Source organism: Lygodium microphyllum, chromosome 5, assembly GCF_053477565.2.
Source record: "Lygodium microphyllum isolate KBCC chromosome 5, Lygodium_microphyllum_v1.1.10, whole genome shotgun sequence".
NCBI classification, from domain to species: domain Eukaryota; kingdom Viridiplantae; phylum Streptophyta; class Polypodiopsida; order Schizaeales; family Lygodiaceae; genus Lygodium; species Lygodium microphyllum.
The window spans coordinates 134,234,337-134,242,792 of NC_141139.1; positions in this window are offsets into that span (position 1 = coordinate 134,234,337).

Consider the following 8,456-nt stretch of genomic DNA (forward strand, 5'->3'; position numbering starts at 1 on the left):
TTGGCATGGAGATGTAGGGGCTACTTGTGAAGGAGCCAAGTATAGAAATTGGGGTTGTATTCCAAATGGGCTTCGCAGTCCAGGTCAGAGGGTTTAATCCCCACTTGGGTGATATATGTGAGAACATCAGTTAGGAAGTCACCCGAGTTAACTCGGCTAGCAATGTGTAACTCTTCCTCGGTCAACAAAGCGGTCGAGGTAGGGGTGTCCTTTGATGTATTCTTCTATAGGACAGCCCCGTAGAGTGGTTAACACTCAATATGAGGTTGGTGCAACGTATGTGGGGTCGTACTCTGCTGTTTTGATAGCGTGGCGCTGCTCAGCATTGGTCATTATTCGGCATCCTTCAACTTCCCATTGCAACCTAAGAGCATACCAATGCCTTAAGAACTGGGAGTTTGTCTCAGCAAGTTTGGACAACTCTGCCACTTCTTGGTCAGTGATGGCAGAAGTGGTTCGTTGATCATACAACGTAATGAGGCGTTGTTTGATTACTTGCTCTTTTGAGATCTCACCTGAGCAACTTAGCAGCGAAGGTAACAGCTTTTGCAAATGCGAATTCAAGTGTTTCCCAAGAACAAGGCATCGTTTGAACTTCGGTTGCAAAAGATTCGTCCAATAGGCCTAAGTCGAGGCGATCGTAGCTCAGAGCTAGCGACACAAAAGTGGCATCTTGTCGCTTAATGCAATCCACTACATCATCCCCTGTATCTTCAGCTAAATCGGTTGCTAGTGAGAGAAAGGATTTCCTCTCGTAAGAGGGCCTAAGGCTTGCGGGTGGTTGGGGTTTGGTAGGACTTGAGCCTTTGGCGACGGAAAGTTGCGGTGATGAGTGTGCTTGAGCTTGTGATTGGGTCACTGGGACAAAGGCTATGTCAGCAGCAGCCTCGAGTGACAGCCTGCTACTGTCAGGATAGATTTGGAAAGCCAGATCGACTCTAGCGGGTGATGACTCTTGTGATGGCAGTTGTCGCTTGGGTCGATATGCTTGGGCGACTCGGTTGGGTTTGCGCGTGGATGAACTTGATGGTTGCGGGTCAGGAAAGCTCTGTGGCTTGTGATTTTGAGATTCTATGGGTTTTGGGATGATCAAGCTTGAGGCCGGCGTATGAGTGGTGCCTCTGGCCATGTGGGCCTTAGGTATCCATAGCCAAGGATTGCCCTCATAGTAGCCTTGTGCATGCAAGAGAGCTTTGGGGACCCATCTTTGACGGATTACACGTCTATTCCTGTAAGTGCGTTTGGGCTTCCTAGGTTTAGAGTTTCTGGTCTTATGAGGGTAGGAGCGTCGACTCCTAGGCGTTTAGGCATCCATTGAAGGCGAGGCTATGGGGCCTTAGCTTAGGCTGCTATGGGTTGCGGTCCATGAAACTCGGGGAGTGGCGGCCGCACACTACCCCCCTCCTTAGACTCGCCCACAGATGTTTCTATCGGTGGCTTTGTGGCCCGTGATGAGATTGCGCAGCCCTTGCTAAAAGATGTAACAATGCGAACGTTGCCTATTACGAGGTGGATGCGCTGCGACGCGTAGTCAACATTGCAGTGGGCCTGCTTTTTGAAGATTCGCCCTAGCAGTGATTCTGTGCTTGTGTTTTTAGCATTTGGCAACACGTAAAAAATTATTGGAACAGTCTCAGACTCGATAGAAACGGCTGCTTTGCACTTGCCGAGTACTGCATAGGAATGGGCTCCATATGGGCTTAATTTTGCAGTGGTGGGTTGAAGTTGTGGTTTGCCCAAGTTGAGTCCAATGATCATAGGTCAAGACGTTGAAGTCTGCTCCCTCGTCGATCAAGGCGGTGAAAGCACATGTTTGTTTTGCCGTGACCGTGATACGAAGGTATGTGGGTTCTACGGCTTCCTCATCCTTGTCGTCGATTTTAGTGATTGTGGCAGCGGTTCTAACATCGGTGGCTTGTGCAAAGGATGCGTAGGAGGGTAGTACTTCTTGACACGACTGCCATTGAAGAAGCCTATTTCTTCACCGTTTAGGGTCTCAAGTTTAACATTGCATGTTTGGCTGATCGCATGAACTTTGAAGGGTCCAAGATCTCTAAATTTCATCTTTTGCTTATGCCCCTTAACCGAGTAGAGGAGCACTAAGTCACCCTGTTCAAACTCACGCTACTTAATGTGCTGGTCAAACCAGCTCTTACATCGGGCTTTCTCACAGATTAGTGCATGGTGGCTAGAAGGTGAGTCTCCGAGAGGCGTTCAAGCTCAACTAGGCGTTGCGTCCATGCCTCCTTCCCTTCCCATCATTCTTGAAGCGCTATTCTCAAGCTAGGAATGAAGAATTCTAATGGGAGAATCTCTTCTATTCCATATGTCAGCCTAAAGGGGGTTTGATCACAGCCATTTGATATGCCCACAAAGTTGCCATCGGCTTGTTGTCCCAGTCATTGCATGAAGCAGAGACGACCTTGGTTAGGACATTGACTAGAATCTTATTCGTTGATTCGGCCTGGCCATTTTCCTGAGGGTAGTATGGCGAGGATTTGCGATGGATGATGAGGAAGGTGGACAGGAGATGCGTGATCACTTCATTGATGAAGTGCGTGCCTTGGTCATTGACCAGTTCGATGGGGCAGCCGAATCATGAAATCGCTTGCTCCCATAAGAACTTAGCCGTCGTTCTAGCATCATTTTTTCATGTCGCTCGCGCTTCTGCCCATTTAGTGAGGTAATCCGTGGCACAATGATGTGCTTGGCCTGCGAATACTATGCCACAGGACTGATGGGTCCAATGAAATCAATTCCCCACTTTTCGAAGGGTTGTCGAGCAATAGCTGGGGTTAATTCCATTTTATCCTTGCGAATTGGGACCTACATCTCATATTCGCATACGCATCTACGCAACAATCCGTCTTGCCCCAGTTGGCCTGCAATCAGCTGATAGGGCTGGATCTTAAGGATTAATCACCTAAGTCGGGCTTTTTCTATTGGTCAGTCAGGCAGTCCATGCTCAAGCACTTGGACTATGTCATCTACCCAATACGGCATTAGATCAGCCTTAAATAGATCCCTCTCGCTGGAAAGATTAAACAGATGCGCGTCGGGCAGTTTATCAACAACACCTTGTCCAGCGGCTTCTCCAGTGGGAATGCGTGGCATGTGATCAGCCATGTAATATTGTTTTCCCTTTCGTACCACTACAGAGAAGTCAAACTCTAAAAGCAGAAGGAGCCATCGAGCTATGCATCCTGTAGCGCAAGGTTTGTTTACTAGATAGAGCAAGGCTTGATGGTCCACAAAGAAGGTAAAGGGCGTGGCCAAAAGATAATGCCGGAATTTCTTCACGGCGGAACACCATGGCTAATCCCTCTCTTTCCGTCGTCGAGTAGTTCATTTCGGTCTCAATGAGTTGTCTACTAGCAAAGCTCACTGGATAGTCTAAATTGTGTTCACTAGGTTGGCACAACACTTGGTGCGCAGATCAGACGTTGTATGCTCGCGTAGTGAATGCTGGAAGGTCCCCAAGAACAATGAACTCTACTTTTTGCACAATTTACAAGGTAAAAAGCATGAACGACAAGAGCAAAAGACCAATTGGGTGCAATCTCCCCCCATGCCTTGTGTGAGCGCTTCACAAAGCATGTATTTTATGTATATTTCATCTTCATGCTCAATAATAGCCCAATTTACAAAAATATAGCAAGCTTTTAGGTTTTGAGTTTGCTTTAACACAAAAATAGGAATAAAGCTAATGGACGGTGCCCAAAGAGTCTGGCACGTTCAATACAATGTCCAAATAGAAATAACATAACCGTGCGCCCATGCGCATACAAAATAATAATAAATAATCGATGCCTCAATAAATAGGCATGACAAAATATAGGCGTGGTGCCTATCAAAATATAATCCATAAATCGAATACTCGCTATCCTCCAATGCTTTCCTCCACCACTGCTGCTATCTCTACACATCAACTGAAGCATTCACAATCGTTAGTAAAATAATACAATTAAACCGACAAAAGTGAATACCTAGCAGTCTTCAGCTACATAAATAAATCAACTGGTTAGAAATAAATCCTAACCTTAATTTATTACGAGTGCGCACTCTAAACTCATAAATGTTTATTAATTTAATATGCATTTTGCAGAATCACCCGCTATGGAATCACCCATGTACACACTAAATTAATGAAACGCCCGAAAAGGACAGGCGTCCCCATCAACTTCTCGCACAAAGAATCCACTTTGTGTATGAGCCCCGGTCATCAAAGTTTACGGAATCCACTGTAAAACCTCACGGAATCCACCGTGGCACGGAATCCACTGTGAAATATGCCTCCTGGCATCATACCCCCGGGGTGGGATAGCAATTGACCTCAATTGCTATTAGCTCAATGTGGAGCTAACAGAGTGGGGAAAGCATTTAAGTCTCTAGCGTGCATCCATTGTGCTTCCTCTACAGGATGGTTCTTAAATTTAACTAGATATCTAGAATATCTTCAGCCAGTTCTAGTGGTCATAAAGTCAGTGTCTATAATAGCTTCTGGTTCAAGTATTTCAGCCTCTTCCTCTAATAAAGGTGGGTTTTCATAAACAGGGTGTACAGGTAATTGGCCTCTAAAAGATCTCAATAAACTAATGTGAAATGTGTTGTGAATTTTCCAGTGAGGTGGTAATTCTAACTTGAATGCATTGTCATTAATTTTATGAATGATCCTAAATGGTCCATAGAATCTGGGGGCTAATTTCACAACTGGATGTCTATCTACACTTTGCAATCTACGTTTTTCTATTCTTAGCCAAACATAATCATCAACTTTGAAATTCATTGCTTGTCTTTTCTTGTTGGCTTGTTTGGTATATGATTGCTGGGCTTTGGCAATCATATCTTTAACCTCATCAAAAATACTGTTATGCATACTAGCAATATCATCAGCACTTTGAATTCTATTTGACAAAGATGCAACAGGTGTAGATAATCTATATCCATAAATCACTTCAAACGGTGCTTTCTTTGTAGATGTGTGTGGTGTATTGTTATATGCAAACTGTAATAAATGCAAATGTGTGTCCCATGTCTATGGTTTAGAGATAGTATATGTACGTAAAAGATCTAGAATTGTGTTGTTAGTGGCTTCTGTTTGTCCATTAGTTTCTGGATGAAATGCAGATGAGAAATCAATCTTTGTGCCTAGGTTAGCAAACAGAGTAATCCAAAAGTTGTTACAAAATCTAGAATCATGATCTAAAATAATAACTTTTGGCAATCCATGGTTAGTAAAAACAGTTTTAAAAAACAATTGTGCTGCTTGTGATGCTGTTAAAGTTTTCTTACATGGAATGAAATATGCTTGTTTACTAAATCTATCTACGACTGTCCAAATCATATCATGGTTAGATTTAGTATTAGGTAAACTAGTAATGAAATCCATAGAAATTTGTTCCCAAGGTTTAGATGGAATAGACAAAGGCATAAGTAATCCATACTGTTTACCATGATGTCTCTTAACTCTTTGACAAATCAAACATTCAGAAACAAAGTTAGATACATCAGCATCCATATGCGGCCAATAAAAATCTTCAGTTAACGTACGTAAGGTAGATATGATACCTCTATGACCTTGATATGGGGGACAATGAATTTCATTCAAAACAAAAGATCGGAATGGAATTGTAACACACAATCTCTTTTCATAAAACATAAATCCATCATTATATGACAATGAATCAATAGGAATCAAATTATTTTGAACTAATTTATTCCAATCAGCATGAAAAGTAATATCCTGATGATAAGTATCTTTCATAGCAATAAAAGAATCAAAAGATATGACAGAAATATTATGAATGGCAGGTCTTCTACTCAATGCATCAGCCACTACATTTTCTTTTCCAGGTTGGTATTGAATGATAGGATGAAAACTTTGAATAAAGGAGGCCCATTTGATATGTCAGTCAGAAATTTGAGGTTGGCTAAGTAAATGTCTAATACTTTACTGATCGGTCTTAATCATAAATTCTGAACCCATTAAGTAGTGTTTCCACTGTCTTAACGCTTGTACAACTGCTAATAGTTCTTTGTCATATGTGGAATATTTCAGCTCAGAGGGTTTCAGCTTACAACTAGAATAGGCTATAGGATGATTGTCTTGCATAAGTACAGCTCCTATTCCTGATCCACTAGCATCGGTCACTACTAGAAAGAATGGTCTATTAAAATCAGGCAACTGTAGAACAGGGGCATGGGTTAATGCATGTTTCAGTAAGTCAAAGGATTTCTGTTGATTTTCGGTCCAATGATAAACAATTCCTTTCTTCAGAAGTTTGGTTAATAGTAAACCAAGTAATGAAAAATTACGTACAAACTTCCTATAGAAACTAGCAAGACCAAGGAATGAGCGTAACTCATGCACGTTTTTAGGTATAAGCCAATTCAATATTGCATCGATTTTCTTAGGATCAACTTTAATTCCATCAGATGATACAATATGACCTAAATACTCAATTTTTGTTTTAAAGAATTCACTCTTTTCAGGATTTGCATACAGTTGATTTTCTTTCAATAACTGAAAAACCAATGACGAATGCTCATAATGTTCTTTCTCATTTTGACTAAACACCAAAATATCATCAAAGAAGACAATTACACAATACTGATATTTCAAAAATATACGGTTCATCATTCTACTAAACATAGCAGGTGCATTAATCAACCCAAATGGCATCACTAAAAATTCATAATGACCAAACTGTGTCCTAAATGCAGTCTTGAATATGTCTGACTTATCTAGTCTCACCTGATGATAACCAGACTTAAGGTCTATTTTACTAAATATAGCAGATCCGTGCAGTTTGTCCATAAGGTCATCAACTCTAGGAATAGGATACCTATTCTTTACAATGATCTTATTTAAAGCTCGATAGTAGTCAATGCACATACGATAGGTATTATTCTTTTTCTTGACTAACAGAACAGGTGCACCGAATGGAGAACTGCTAAGTCGAATCAATCCTATATTTAGTAATTCCTCAACTTGACTCTGAATTTCTTTTTGCTCTATCTGGTTATGCCTATATGGTGCTTTGTAAGGTGGTTGTGTGCCAGGGATCAAATCTATCTTATGGTCTTTTGGACGTGAAGGAGGTAAACCAGGTGGTAGGTCTTCTGCAAAACAGTCCTTAAAATGTGCAAGAAATTCTTTATGCCTAGGATGCATATGACTTTCTTTTACTTGCAATTCATTCACCCAAATGAGATAAGATTTATTACTCTTGCGTAATGCACGTTTAGCTTGAGTATGCGAAAACAGTGGAAAAACATTAGATGCATGCATACCATATAATGTAATAGATTTTCCTTGAAAATTAATATTCATTGAATGTGTGGAATAGTCTATATCTGGGTTATGCTGATGACGCCAAGGCATACCTAAAATAATGTCACTCGACTGTAATGGAACAACTAGAAAATTTCTTCTTTCAGTGTATTGACCAATTTGAATCTCTAAGTCTTGCACTTCCTGTGTACCATTATAGCTAGTGCCTAAGAATGCAGCTTTGATGCGATAATGTGTAGGTACAGTCTATAATTTCAATTCCTTTACTAATTTTGCTGAAATAAAATCATGAGTACTACCGTCATCATCCAAAATAGTCTTTTCCTTTCCATGCACCAAACATTTCATAGTCAATAAAGAATGTGGAGTAGGCATACCTGGTAAAGTATCCGAAGTAGTAGTAGTGTCGTCCTCATCTTCAGTGAAATCAGGCATATCTTCATGTTCGTCTTCATCCATTGCTCCAAGGTAGTTGATATGGGCAGGTGGCTTCTTTGAATGACAATTTGCTGCTAGATGTCCAGGCTGGTGGCATTTATAGCATACTATTGGCTTGGCTTTGGTTACATTGCTTGCAATGGCGGGAAGTCTAGGTACATTAGGATTTGGCTGTGGAATAGGCTTAGGGTTTTGATTGACATTGGATGGTAATGCATGTGATTTTGCCCAATTTTTGCAGAAAGATGATGAAGAGAAACGTCCTGGATTAAATCTTCTAAAATTGGAATTGAATTGTTTAGATCCATAGTTACCATTGGCTTGGAATTACTGTGGACGTCTGTCTCTACCTCATAGCTTATCTTTAGTGTCGTGAGCTAATGAAATGGCATCTTCAAGAGTAGCAAGCTTGAACATGTTAACTTCAGCGTAGTAATGCCCAAGGAGTCTAGACATATACTTGCGCTTGTGTGTCACTTCAGGTACGTCTTCAAGCATGCGTAACTGGAGTAATGCATTCCAAAAATGCTCTGTATACTGAGGAATAGGCTCACGATCCCATTGCTGGAGAAGATCCCATTGCTTAATAGCTTTCTCATGAAATTGTGGTGGAAGGAAATTCTGCATGAACTTCTTCTTAAAATTCTCCAAAGTATCAGTACATTCTATGCTCTTGCATACTACAGTCCACCAAAGAGATGCTCTGTCTACTAAATGATTAGTG